The sequence below is a fragment of the Polypterus senegalus genome, chromosome 2 (assembly GCF_016835505.1).
Source record: "Polypterus senegalus isolate Bchr_013 chromosome 2, ASM1683550v1, whole genome shotgun sequence".
NCBI lineage: Eukaryota > Metazoa > Chordata > Cladistia > Polypteriformes > Polypteridae > Polypterus > Polypterus senegalus.
Window position 1 is genome coordinate 319,752,425 of NC_053155.1, and position 15,463 is coordinate 319,767,887.

Here is a 15,463-nt window from a genome sequence, read left to right on the forward strand (position 1 = left end):
CAGAGCTCCAGCTGGCATGAACTCCATGCCGACAGACTGGCACTTGTAAAGGATTGGTTTAATGTGCCCGCCCACTGCACTCCTGCCCACCACTAGAAAGGCTGCACAGCCACAAAACGATAGCCAGGTAGGAGCTGGGGCTCAGCAACACCAGCACCTCTACAATCAGTCAGTGACCAAGCCACTGGATGCTATGCGGCACGTGAGGGCCACTTTCATGGACAATTGAGCGATGGCTCTGAATCCGTTTGGATGGGCATAAGAAGAGTTAGGTGTCTTTTTGAGCTTTGAGAGCTGCACTTCAAGGAGAGACTGGACTAGTCTGGACCTCACTTGAATCCCCGTTTAGTTGTCACTGACCTTCTGAGACTTTATGGATCAGCTCCTTCCAGACTTTCTGACCAATCGCCTTCACTCCAGTGTCAAGTCTTGATGGCGTCAATCCACCGTGTTCTTCAATGGCCTCTTTTCTTTGTTCTGCTGAGCACACCTAGCATTATGGCCATTTCCGGGCACTTGGATCGCATTACTAAGCCAAAGTCGGTTGGTCCCTCAGTCTCAGTCTGGTGATCTTAGCTGCTGGCTTAATGCGGTCCAGTAACTCTCTCTTCATAACTCTCGCCATCCGTGGTATGTGGAGCAGCTTTTTCCAGCACAGTAATTCCATTTTTCTCCTGTCTGCTTTCTTCATCATTCGTCATTGGCACCCATGAGTTGAGTTGTTATGTGGGACGTATTGGCAAAGAGAGCTCCGCACTTGGCGGTGAGGCCCATCTTATCCGTGCTGATCGGTGCACTTTGACCTTGCGTTTGTCTTCTTTTCATTTCGGGGCCTGCTTCTCCATCACAGCCAATCTTGGATCCCACAGAAAAAACTCCTTGGATTTCTTTGCCGTTGGCTTTTATCACAGCTTCTCCGTTCTCAGCTACTGGAACGACGGGCATCTATCTATCTATCTATCTATCTATCTATCTACTGGAACGACGGGCAACCCAATAATCACTGTCACAAATCTTCTCTCTCTATATACTGTATATATCACCCCTACACCTCCCAGCAAGCTTCGTCCACCTCCTCCCGACTCCGGCTTGCCTGCTGGGTATTCCGAAGTCCTTTAAATAGTCCTTGACCTGGAAGTGCTTCAGCTCTTCCATCCATGTAACCTGCCAGCACTTCCGGGTCAGACAGAGAATTCAAGTTTTTAATCAGCCCGGAAGTACTTTGGGGCTTCCGTCCTTGTGATCCTTTCGTACTTCGGGGCTAGGTGAGAATTTATTGTCTTACTGCCTTCCCACAGTGTGCCCTGGCGTAACCCGTGGGACTGTGTTGCTGAACTCCATGTCCCATAGTGCACCGCTGTAGTCCAGGGGAGCTGCCATCTAGTGTCTTGGGGGAGGCAGTGTCCTCAAAAATCTCTCTGTATTGTTGAAACTGCCTTCCCCAACCTTCCATCTCAGGGGGGTCTCGGCTGTGTTGAGCTGCCGATCATTTCTTACACCCTTTACACACGCATGTATTTTAATATCCAGGAGGTGTCGCCAACAGGTAAACTCTCTCCTGGCTATTTAACATAACAGCAGAATTATAAGATTTACGGTCAGGCAAACTTTATTATCCCAGAAGGTTATTAGTATTTAAAACATAAGACCTTGTTATACAGATACGAACATGAGAGCCTGGGATGGCTGCATACACCTTGGACCCGCGACCATCGATAATCACGTCTGAGGATGAGCCGGGCAGTGAGAACACAAACAAGCAAAACTACTTTTATTCACCAAATGACAATTCATTTGTATGGGGCTGCAATGAAAAGCAACCGGGAAAAACGGAAATAAGCAGTAAATACGGAAAGCAAAACGGCGGCGTCCTCTTCACGCTCGGCTACCCTAATTAAAAACTTGACGGTGTTTTCGACCGACTTTCTCACCGCAGAGCGATGTGTCGAAGGAAACCGTTAACAATCTTTGGAGAGGTCGTTATGACATTTGCAGCTTCTTGATGGACAGGGAAAGGAGATCATTAGAGGCAGAGTGGGAACTGCAAATCGGGGGGAGGCCTAACTTCATGCGAAGAAAAACGTCTGCCATACGCTGAAATGCGGGGAGTAAGCGGTTAGCCAGAAAGACATCAAATGGACCGAAATTCACTTGTCTTCTATCTCTCTCTTTGTTATCCTGAATTGACCTTGGGGTGCAATAAAATAATAACAATAACAGTAATATACATTTTAAATATTCTCTCCAGTGTGGATACACTAAGAAACCCAGATACCAAATTAAATACACACAGTGAATCCTCGACATTCGCACGTTTAACTTTGACGACTTCAAGGACTTGCACCATTTTATCTGTAACATCTCTTCACTTTTGCTTCGGCAGCCTCACCAATGAGAGAAGCAAGTCTAGGGAGCAGTAATAACTTGATTTAATTATGTATTATTTATTTATTTGGACCTTGCACTGATCAGTAGGTAAAGGTCTGCAAGCCCTGATCGTGACACGTCTCAGATTTTGACATCAGATTGACATTTCTTTGCCCATCAGGGCTGGGCGACTGAACTAAATTAGACGACACCAGTCTTGTTCACCCTACCGTTGCAGAGGAAAGAGCTCCCCCTGCATTTGTTGCATATTTTCATTGTTTTGCTTAAAATAAATGGGTTTTGTGTTGCAATTATGACCCCCACCCCCCCAAAGTGCAGTGCAAGTCATGTTGGGCTCAAAGACCAAGCGAGCCAAATCACTGATGTGGCTTAGTGATAAAATGGAAGTCAATGTCTGCCGCAAATTTGGTGTTAACAGAGACATCGAGGCTGCTGGTCCCACCATCGACCACTGTCTCAATCTTAAGCATCATCTCGCCTCTGCTATACTCCATACACTGAGACCTTTAAAGATCTGAAGTGGTGCAAGAAGAAGACACCACAGATGGATAATTTCAAGCGGGTGCGTCCGTCATGATCTTCAGTGCCGGCTGTGAAGGGCGGAGTGTCCGGGGTGAGGTCGAGAACTCACCAGAAGGGCCCGAGGTGATATCAAGAACTTGCCAGGAGGGCCCGAGGTGATGTCGAGAACTCGCCAGTCTCTACACCTTATTGAGATGTTACTGCGAAGTTTAAGGAGTTCTAGAGAACGACTAGCAAGAAAAAAATGTCTTTTAGATAAGGATCTGAGGTGGTGCAAGAAGAAGACATCACTGACGGATAATTTCAAGCGGGTGCGTCCGTCACGATCCACCAGCCGTGAAGGACGGAGTGTCCAGGGTGAGGTTGAGAACTCGCCAGTCTCTGGATCTTCAGCTTTTTTATTTTATTAAAATGTTAATTCAAAATTTCACAGAATTCTAGAGAATGAAAAGCAAGAACAAAATGCCTTGTGCGTGCGAACGACTGTCAGCATTTCATGGTTACTGCGTTATGAAAAGTGCGTATCATCAAAGGTAGTGTTTTGTGATAAAGAACTCCAGGCAGAAACGTGTACTCTAATGAAAGATTACAGGTTTGGTGGTCTTGTGAACCTAACCCCCTACTTCCAATAGGTTCAATGTGTTAACATTGTGTTGTCACCTAGGAGCGGAACCCTCGTGAAAGTTGGGGGCTGACAGTGTGTGTGTGTTCATCCTCCCTTCTGAAGCCTCTCATCCTGACACTTCTCAACTAAACTAACAGGTCTGTCATGGGCCCAGATGGTACACCGTGATGGCTCCTCAAGTCCTGGTTCAAGCACCTCTCGCCAGTTTGCCATCGGAGAAGATGCTGAGTAGATGGTGAGCAGCTTCAAATGTGTTAGAGCAGAGGGGTGGGCAGCGTCAGTCCTGGAAGGCCGCAGTAGCTGCAGGTTCTCCTTCCAATGCAACTGCTTCATTAGAAACCATTCCTTGCCAATCTCAGACCTTATTTAATTTTACGGCTTGTTAGTCTGCAATGTTAGGTTTTTATATTGGTGACTTTTTCCTTTCCAAGGATATCATCTGAAAATGATTCGTTTTAGGTTTCAAATCATTTTCAGTCTGTCACATTATTATGCCAAATAGTGGAGGACGAATCCACACCGGTGTAAATGGAAATAAGTTAAATGGAGAACTGCTGGCTCCTTTGTCATTTGCATTGTATTGTATTGCATTGCTAACTAGCCGACGCCGCCGTAGCATACGCCGTTGTGTAAGAATAGGAACGGAAAGCGGTGAGAAAGGATTTCAGAAATCAAGAAGAAAGGAATACTTCTTGAAAGACGCAGTTGTGAATAGGTGTTTTGCTGGAGACGACTTATGTCAAGAAATAACCCACCGAGTTGGCGGATCCCGGAATAGAGATGACGTTGTACAAAAACCCGTCGACAGAGAAGATACTGTCATTCACTTTATAACAAAGACTTAGGAAACAACCGTCGCAGTATAATGAAAATAGCAAGCAGCGAACCCAATGCCAATGGTCGAGAGCATAGACATATATAGATAGACACCGCATTCACTGTGTTGCCCAGTCGACAAGATACGTCAGCGTGTCCGCCATATTGCGAGTGGCAAAAGTGCCATTTAAATTAATACAGGTAGACGTGGAAACCGGGTTTTCTGATGAAAAAATAATAACGGTTAAAAGATTATCGTTTACACACAACAGATTTTGGTGAATCGTTTACATGCAATTATTTATATCCATTTATACACTAATACTGGCAATTATTAAATAATAATAAATAATATTATTATTATTAAATAATTCCTCCCATATAAGTAACATATCTCGGACTGCCTTCTTCCGTCTCCCAAACATTTCTAGACTTCGTCCTGTTCTTATGCAACACAGTACTGAAGTATCGGTTAATATAGATTACTGTAATGCTCTTCTATCTGGCATTCCACAAAAGCGTATCCATCGCAACAACTCGTCAGAATTCTACTGCCAGGATGATAACCTGCTGTTCTAAATCCACTGAACACATCACACCGATTCTCTCTCAACTTCTCTGGCTCCCTGTGAAATCGGTGTTTTGCTGGAGCGACAGTTGCCGGATTCTGGAATAGAGATGACGTTGTACAAAACCCCTTCGACAGAGAAAACACTGTCGTTCATTTTATAACAAAGGCTTAGGAAACAACCGTCGCAGTATAACGAAAATAGCAAGGAGCGAAACCAACGGCAATGGTCGAGAGAGGACCTTCCTGTAGCAGGCTACGGAAAAGACTCCCAGGCGCAGATATGGCCGAAGTGAAAGGTCACGCGGTCAGGCTAGATGCAGGGCGATGGGGTCATGAGAGAGCAGCGGGAACGCGGTAGTCGAAGGAGGAATAGGAATGGAGAAAGCGGTGTGGGGGTATATGGGAGGCCGCAGGCAGCGAGGGGAAGGGTTTGGAAGAGGACGAATAGGAATCGAGAAATGCCGTGTCGGCTGCAGGTGGGCGGGACCAATTTTGAAGTGGAAGCAGGACGAACCAGAAGAGAAATATATATAAGAGACAAGGAGCCATTAAAGACAGTAATAATAATAATAATAATAATAATAATAATTCTTTGCATTTATATAGCGCTTTTCTCACTACTCAAAGCACAGTAGTAAAGGCAGCTCTTCAAAACTGAAATAAGCAAATGAGGATGGAGAAGCTTAACAAGCGAGACCACGAAAATGAAGCGTCAAAATGTCACCTGAGCAATAAGAGCTTCATCAGCAACCATTGACTTCTCATTAAGAAACAATAGAAAAATGTATTCTTGAAATTGGTAATCATAACGTATTAGAAAAGTATTATAAGCACATGGCAAAAGTAAATACTATATTTCACTAAGCATTAAGATGTAAGAGTTAGGGTTAAAAAGACAAATGCCTACATACTTTTTATTATTCTGTATGAACTACAAACCACCAATAGTCCATTAAGCCAAAGGTTAGACATGCAGGAGAGCTGGAAAAGGACGAGCCTCTGGCGTAGAGAGGGAATGTGAACTCTTTGGCTGTAAATAAATGGTAGCAAGCGCGGAGGTAGTAGGGAGTACGGGTAGACAGACATGATGGACAGAGAGGGGTGTGACACCAGCTTCAAAAGAGAAATATTGGCAGAATTAATAAGAGGCAAGATTAGAGCAGTGGAATGTCAGATGAGGACATGATAAGAATTATAATAAACGTAAGAGATGCCCACGGCTGGGAGGCGCTCATTCCATCTGTAGTGAGTCTGTATGCGCACCGTACAATGAGTCTTGATTCTGCTGCCTGTCCTGAGACTCCGAGTGCCTACTTAGGAGCCAAGGGTGCCCACGCCTGCCTGCTTCTACATAACAAAAACCTGCAGCCCTCCAGGAGCATTACACTTAGGGTAGGGGATACCAGCTATGCTGGCATGTAAGGGTTCATTGGCACCCGTATTAAACCAAATTAAAATTAAAATTTGTAATTGTCATATGAAAAGTAGACAATATATACATATAATATGGCCCAATATTTCTAGAGTGACTATCACTGATGAGCTCAGAGGGGCACTACACATCTCTGCTCGATACGGCCTCTGCTTTCTTAGATGTCTCATGAAAGCTTTTATTGGTTCACCTCTTCTCACAAACCTCTACAGGTTGTAGGGGCACAAGGAGAGGAGAGGGTGACAGACCAGGAGATGGTCAACTAAGAATGTGACATAGTCTGGCTGACTGAGTAGATGGTGAGCAGCTTCAAATGTGTTAGAGCAGAGGGGTGGGCAGCGTCAGTCCTGGAAGGCCGCAGTAGCTGCAGGTTCTCCTTCCAATGCAACTGCTTCATTAGAAACCATTCCTTGCCAATCTCAGACCTTATTTAATTTTACGGCTTGTTAGGTTTTTATATTAGGTGACTTTTTCCTTTCCAAGGATATCATCTGAAAATGATTCGTTTTAGGTTTCAAATCATTTTCAGTCTGTCACATTATTATGCCAAATAGTGGAGGACGAATCCACACCGGTGTAAATGGAAATAAGTTAAATGGAGAACTGCTGGCTCCTTTGTCATTTGCATTGTATTGTATTGCATTGCTAACTAGCCGACGCCCGCCGTAGCATACGCCGTTGTGTAAGAATAGGAACGGAAAGCGGTGAGAAAGGATTTCAGAAATCAAGAAGAAAGGAATACTTCTTGAAAGACGCAGTTGTGAATAGGTGTTTTGCTGGAGACGACTTATGTCAAGAAATAACCCACCGAGTTGGCGGATCCCGGAATAGAGATGACGTTGTACAAAAACCCGTCGACAGAGAAGATACTGTCATTCACTTTATAACAAAGACTTAGGAAACAACCGTCGCAGTATAATGAAAATAGCAAGCAGCGAACCCAATGCCAATGGTCGAGAGCATAGACATATATAGATAGACACCGCATTCACTGTGTTGCCCAGTCGACAAGATCGCCAGCGTGTCCGCCATATTGCGAGTGGCAAAAGTGCCATTTAAATTAATACAGGTAGACGTGGAAACCGGGTTTTCTGATGAAAAAATAATAACGGTTAAAAGATTATCGTTTACACACAACAGATTTTGGTGAATCGTTTACATGCAATTATTTATATCCATTTATACACTAATACTGGCAATTATTAAATAATAATAAATAATATTATTATTATTAAATAATTCCTCCCATATAAGTAACATATCTCGGACTGCCTTCTTCCGTCTCCCAAACATTTCTAGACTTCGTCCTGTTCTTATGCAACACAGTACTAAAGTATCGGTTAATATAGATTACTGTAATGCTCTTCTATCTGGCATTCCACAAAAACGTATCCATCGCTTACAACTACGTCAGAATTCTACTGCCAGGATGATAACCTGCTGTTCTAAATCCACTGAACACATCACACCGATTCTCTCTCAACTTCTCTGGCTCCCTGTGAAATCGGTGTTTTGCTGGAGACGACAGTTGCCGGATTCTGGAATAGAGATGACGTTGTACAAAAACCCCTTCGACAGAGAAAACACTGTCGTTCATTTTATAACAAAGGCTTAGGAAACAACCGTCGCAGTATAACGAAAATAGCAAGGAGCGAAACCAACGGCAATGGTCGAGAGAGGACCTTCCTGTAGCAGGCTACGGAAAAGACTCCCAGGCGCAGATATGGCCGAAGTGAAAGGTCACGCGGTCAGGCTAGATGCAGGGCGATGGGGTCATGAGAGAGCAGCGGGGAACGCGGTAGTCCGAAGGAGGAATAGGAATGGAGAAAAGCGGTGTGGGGGTATATGGGAGGCCGCAGGCAGCGAGGGGAAGGGTTTGGAAGAGGACGAATAGGAATCGAGAAATGCCGTGTCGGCTGCAGGTGGGCGGGACCAATTTTGAAGTGGAAGCAGGACGAACCAGAAGAGAAATATATATAAGAGACAAGGAGCCATTAAAGACAGTAGTAATAATAATAATAATAATAATAATTCTTTGCATTTATATAGCGCTTTTCTCACTACTCAAAGCACAGTAGTAAAGGCAGCTCTTCAAAACTGAAATAAGCAAATGAGGATGGAGAAGCTTAACAAGCGAGACCACGAAAATGAAGCGTCAAAATGTCACCTGAGCAATAAGAGCTTCATCAGCAACCATTGACTTCTCATTAAGAAACAATAGAAAAATGTATTCTTGAAATTGGTAATCATAACGTATTAGAAAAGTATTATAAGCACATGGCAAAAGTAAATACTATATTTCACTAAGCATTAAGATGTAAGAGTTAGGGTTAAAAAGACAAATGCCTACATACTTTTTATTATTCTGTATGAACTACAAACCACCAATAGTCCCTTAAGCCAAAGGTTAGACATGCAGGAGAGCTGGAAAAGGACGAGCCTCTGGCGTAGAGAGGGAATGTGAACTCTTTGGCTGTAAATAAATGGTAGCAAGCGCGGAGGTAGTAGGGAGTACGGGTAGACAGACATGATGGACAGAGAGGGGTGTGACACCAGCTTCAAAAGAGAAATATTGGCAGAATTAATAAGAGGCAAGATTAGAGCAGTGGAATGTCAGATGAGGACATGATAAGAATTATAATAAACGTAAGAGATGCCCACGGCTGGGAGGCGCTCATTCCATCTGTAGTGAGTCTGTATGCGCACCGTACAATGAGTCTTGATTCTGCTGCCTGTCCTGAGACTCCGAGTGCCTACTTAGGAGCCAAGGGTGCCCACGCCTGCCTGCTTCTACATAACAAAAACCTGCAGCCCTCCAGGAGCATTACACTTAGGGTAGGGGATACCAGCTATGCTGGCATGTAAGGGTTCATTGGCACCCGTATTAAACCAAATTAAAATTAAAATTTGTAATTGTCATATGAAAAGTAGACAATATATACATATAATATGGCCCAATATTTCTAGAGTGACTATCACTGATGAGCTCAGAGGGGCACTACACATCTCTGCTCGATACGGCCTCTGCTTTCTTAGATGTCTCATGAAAGCTTTTATTGGTTCACCTCTTCTCACAAACCTCTACAGGTTGTAGGGGCACAAGGAGAGGAGAGGGTGACAGACCAGGAGATGGTCAACTAAGAATGTGACATAGTCTGGCTGAGCAATGGCAAAATGAACATTAGAATATTGGTGACGTAAACTGGCCATTCAGTCCAACAAGTTTGTCCATCCTATCCACCTCAGTTGTCCAAAACAACATGAAGGCCAAAGTGTTGATTAGAAGAAAAAACCAGAAGCACAAATCCAAGTGACGGGAGGTTCTGCTGGAGTTTTATAACATACTGGTTGGACCTCACCAGGAGTCCTGTGTGCAGTTGTGCTCTTCAGGCTACAAACAGTCCAGAGAAGAGCGACAAGGCTGACTGCAGGGCTACAGGGGAGGAGATATGAGGAAAGATTAAAAGAGCTGAGGATCTGCGCCGGCAGTTGTTAGGTTGCTGGTTCAAATCCCGTAAACGTCAGAAGTGACTTTACTCCATTGGGCCCATGACCTGCAATCGCTCCGTCCTGGCTGTGACGTTAATCTGCACCCAGCCCTGCAAGCAGGTCCTCCAATTTAATGGAAAACTTGGGGGTTGGTGGCAGGATTGGCACTCCAGCCACCGTCAAAAAAATCTCCCAGTGTCCCAGTGTGGTGCTGAGTTGTCACCTGCCTATCCAGGTGGTTGTGGGGTGAAGAGAACATCTAATCAATGGACATAAAATCTCAAGTGTGTATATGAGAAGGTATCTTACACCTTTCTCCATCGGTATGGCACTCATTCTAAATCAGTAACACTAAAGGAACAAGAGACCAGCTTCTGTTGAATATAGTGGTGGCTCGAGGCGAGGGATCTACGCTGCCAATTGGTACGTTGCCGGTTCAAACCCCGTAAAAACGCTAGAAGTGACTCCACTCCATTGGGCCCATGACCTGCAATCGCTCCATCCTGGTATGACGTTAATCTGCACCCAGAGCTGCAAGCAGGTCCTCCAATTTAATGGGAAACTTGGGAGTTGGTGGCAGGATTGACACGCTGGCCACCGTCAAAAACCTCCCAGTGTCCCAGTGTGGGGCCGAGGTGTCACCCACTGCACTCGGATCCTAATCCAGGGGGTTCATCGTGGGATGGGTGTGGCCACGCGCTATAATCAGTGCATGCGTCCAACATCTTTAAATGATGAAGAGGAGACCTGACTGAAGTGTTGAACATTATGAAGGGAATTAGTGCAGTGGATCGAGACGGGGACTTTAAAACGAGTTCATCAAGAACACGGGGACGCAGTTGGAAATTTCACCCAAACATTAGGAGGTTTTTCTTCACACACAGATGACCAAAGACACTTGGAATAAGAGACCAAGTAGTGTGGTGGACAGCAGGACTTTAGGGACTTTTCAAAGCTCAAGTTAAATGGACAGGACTGATGGACTGGCTTGGGCTGGATGGCCTCTTCTTGACTACGGCAGATCAGTGTAATGTTCTAACTATGCTAATGAAGACTTGGTCACCCTCATCGTGTGACTGACGGCTTTCTACTGTACGATATATCATCACTGAAGTCAGCGTTTCCAACCTTTACGTATTTGCGACCCGGGTTTTCATGTTTTTTTGAAAGGAGCCCACTAATACCAATTTGTTCTTTTTTAATTAATGATATTTCATAGATGCATATTTTATTATACCTACTTACTGTAACTTTTATCGACATTTATCTAACTCTATACTGTATTTATTTTTCTAGTATCAGAATGTAGTTTAAGTTAATTTGTTTTGGTTTCAATAGATGAATTTTTCATATTTTTGATTCTTGTTTTCACATCTTCACGCCCCCTCTAGGGAGGCCCGCCCCACAGTTTGAGAACCACTGACTTAAGTGGTGTTGTCATGGCGAAGACGGTGTAAACAAAGAAACCAAGATGTGGGCAAAAAAACGAAACTTTGCCAAACTGCACGGATAAGCAGGTGTACGGGGGTCCCTAAGAACACATCACAATATAGAATGTGTGTTTTTTTTTTATTGTCATTAGTGTCAACGGTCCTGAGGATGCACCCTGGCCATAAACGTGACACATTTGAACAGGCCCGCTCGTCTAACATCAAGTGCTGATTTACTCTCACTTGTTGACACCGGGAGCCACGGCCTTTAGCGTGCCAGACACCCTCAAGTGCGGCTCTCGGCCCCTTCTCGCAAATCCCCCTGAAAGCAACAGAATGCCCCGCTTTTTAGGGTGACCTACCAAATTGCTCTGCACAGACATGAAAGACAGCTTTCCATGTTTTGATGTCAGTTTCTAAGCTTTTCCCTCTTAGCATTTAATATGATGAACTTAGCCTGTCACATCAGTTATATGGGAATAATAGATCAGCTCTCGCTGAGTTTATTTACCCAACCAAGTGTTGAAACCGCAGGACACTAATTAACTAAGTCTACCTTCCGTAGCTCTGGGTCAAATACCATCTTTTGATACCGAGCCTCACGGGGATCTCTTCTCCCCCTGCTTTCATTTCTGTAGTGTGATCTTTCGTTTTCCCTTTTGCTTCCATTTGCCTTAATGAGCAACATCAGTTTGTTTAAAACAACTTCTTTTAGTTCAAAAAATAATAATCTGCCTTTGAAGTTAGTGAATGGTAGCCTTTTTTTTTCTTCCTCCACCTGAAAACGCTAATTGTCTGAGCAGGCTGTGGCGTGCAGATACGCGGCAAGCTGTCTCATCAAACAAGGCTGGCGGACTGCAGAGGCACCAAAATCTTTAGGGTCTCCGTCTCACCGTATGGAGAGTCCAAGTGTCTTCTGCTGCGAGGGATGAAAGGCGCCGTAAAATGAAAAGGTTTACACCCATCCACTGATTTGTGAAACCTGCTTCGCTAAGTTTAGAACTGGGTCCGCTGTTATTCTCAATCTATATGCTTCCGTTAGGTCAGATTATCTCAGGTACAACGTGAGCTACCACAGCTATGCTGATGACACACAGCTGTACTTACCAATAGCACCTGATGACCCCGACTCTCTTGATTCACTAACAGAATGTCTTACTGGTATCTCAGAATGGATGAATAGTAATTTTCTCAAGTTAAATAAAGAGAAAACTGAAATTTTGGTAATTGGCAATAATGGATTCAGCGAGGTTATCAGAAATAAACTTAATGCACTAGGATTAAAAGTTAAGACGGAAGTAAAAAATTTAGGGGTAACCGTTGACTGTAATCTGAATTTTAAATCGCATATTCATCAGACCACTAGGACAGCATTTTTCATTTAAGAAACATAGCTAAAGTTAGACCTCTTATATCATTGAAAGATGCTGAGAAATTAATTCACGCTTTTGTTTTCAGTCGACTAGATTACTGTAACGCACTCCTCTCAGGACTACCCAAAAAAGACATAAATCAGTTACAACGAGTGCAGAATGGAGCTGCTAGAATCCTAACTGGGAAAAGAAAATCCGAACACATTACTCCAGTTTTGATGTCACTACACTGGTTGCCTGTGTCATTCAGGATTGACTTTAAAATACTGCTTATGGTTTATAAAGCCTTAAATAATCTCGCTCCATCTTATATATCGGAATGCCTGACACGTTATATTCCAAATCGTAACCTTAGATCTTCAAATGAGTGTCTCCTTATAATTCCAAAAGCTAAACTTAAAAGAAGTGGTGAGGCGGCCTTCTGCTGCTATGCACCTAAAATCTGGAATAGCCTGCCGATAGGAATTCGCCAGGCAAATACAGTGGAGCAATTTAAAACACTGCTGAAAACACATTACTTTAACATGGCCTTTTATAACTTCACTTTAACATAATCCTGATACTCTGTATGTTCAATTCTTCATAATAACTATTCATGGTGGCTCTAAAATCCACTGACCCCTACTCTCTCTTCTGTTTCTTTTCCCGTTTCTTTGTGGTGGCGGCCTGCGCCACCACCTACTCAAAGCATCATGATTCTCCAACAATGATGGACTGAAAGCCAGAAGTCTATGTGACCATCATCATCAGGTCCTTCCATGAAAATATGATGATTTATGTTAGGTAGAATGCCCAGAGGGACTGGGCGGTCTCTTGGTCTGGAACCCCTACAGATTTTATTTTTTTCTCCAGCTTTTGGAGTTTTTTTTGTTTTTTCTGTCCACCATGGCCATCGGACCTTACTCTTATTCTATGTTAATTAATGTTGGCTTATGTTTATTTTTTTATTGTGTCTTCTATTTTTCTATTCATTTTGTAAAGCACTTTGAGCTACATTTTTTTGTATGAATATGTGCTATATAAATAAATGTTGATTGATTGATTGATTGATTGAATGATGGGGCCTGTCCGATCATCACCACGAGCAAAGCAGGAATCAAAGTGTACGGGACACCAGTCGAGGGTCAGCCACACTCACACACACACACCAGAGATTACACGAGACCACTCACTTCGTAGTTTGTTCAACTGGCTAATGGACAGACAGGCAGACAGGAAAGGCACTATATGATAGAAAGACAGACAGACAGATAGATAATGTTCATCTATCCTGACCAGAGAAGGGGATGGTTCCTTACCCGGATGGGAGGCTCCGAGCAGACAGATGGGCATTCTGACCAGTCCCAGAAGTAATGGCAGGAGTGGATGGACAAACAGCCCACCAGAACAGCCCTTTCTATCCATGCATCCATCTGTCGGTCAATCTATGTATTATGTAGATAGATAGATGTGAAAGGCACTATATTATAGATAGATAGACACGAAAGGCACTATATAAGATAGATAGATAGATACCTGTAGATAGATAGATAGATAGATAGATAGATAGATAGATAGATAGATGTGAAAGGCGCTATATTATGGATAGATAGATAGATGTGAAAGGCGCTATATTATGGATAGATAGATAGATAGATAGATAGATAGATAGATGTGAAAGGCGCTATATTATGGATAGATAGACAGATGTGAAAGGCGCTATATTATGGATAGATAGATAGATAGATAGATAGATAGATAGATAGATAGATAGATAGATAGATAGATAGATAGATAGATAGATGTGAAAGGCACTATATTATGGATAGATATGAAAGGCACTATAATAGACAGATAGATAGATAGATAGATAGATATGAAAGTCACTATATAATAGATAAATAGATAGATAGACAGACAAACAGATAAATAGACAGATGTGAAAGGCGCTATATAACAGACAGACAGAACGAACTTTACTTGTTTTATCCCCCTTCCATTTGAGTTCTCATTGGATGGCGGGTCACTCGTATTGTAGAGATGCTGCCAGGTCCAAACAAGGCCAGTGTGAAAGCCGATGTCCTACTTGCTGGACCTTCAGGCTGACAGCTTTGTGCCCCCGTGCCCAGACGGTGACATCATGTTTCGTTGTTCTCTGTTCTTCTCGCTTGGACGAGCTTTGATGTTATCAGTTTTTATTGATCAAGTTATTTAAAGACAGGCCCGGTAAGCTCGCTTTTTACTGATGCAGGACGCGTTCTGTAATTAAAAGTCTCAAAGTGTGACGCTGCCCTTTTGCCCAAGGGGTCTTCGTGCAGACTCTGTCGTGGACTAACTTGGGCCAAGTTATAAGAAGCAGAGGAAATGGGAGATTTTCAAAATGGGATTCATGCGTGCGCCGTGTTTGAATGCCCCTGCGGTTCTGTTTATTATCTTTCTAATACAGGCCGATTCACTGCTAACGTTTGTGATGCACCATCCACAGACGTGTGAAAAAGTAAATGTTTACTTGTTAACACAGGTGGACATATCAAGTGCTGCACGTGTGTGAGCAGGAGGCCATCCATCCATGCATCACCATTCAGGTAAGGTGACAGATGCCAGCAACTGATGAAGCACTGCAGTTACCTGCCCCTCTTACCTCATTGATGTCACATCTGGCCTGGCCCAGGAGAACCCACTTCCTCCACTCTAAGGGCTACTGTGAGAGTTGATTTTTTACTGATTTTCACTATGTGATCATATATTGATTATACTGAAAGACTTCTGTTCTTGTTAACTGTTAGCTTTAGCACTCTTAGCAAGCATTTAAATAGCATTAGGGTGTTGTACCGTGTT

General features: G+C 43.4%; 1 protein-coding gene across 2 annotated transcripts in view; it reads right to left on the reverse strand.

Annotated features, from left to right (window-relative positions):
- Positions 1-15,463, reverse strand: part of gtf2e1 (general transcription factor IIE, polypeptide 1, alpha) — a 154,050-nt gene that overhangs the window by 70,266 nt on the left and 68,321 nt on the right. The window lies entirely within an intron of this gene.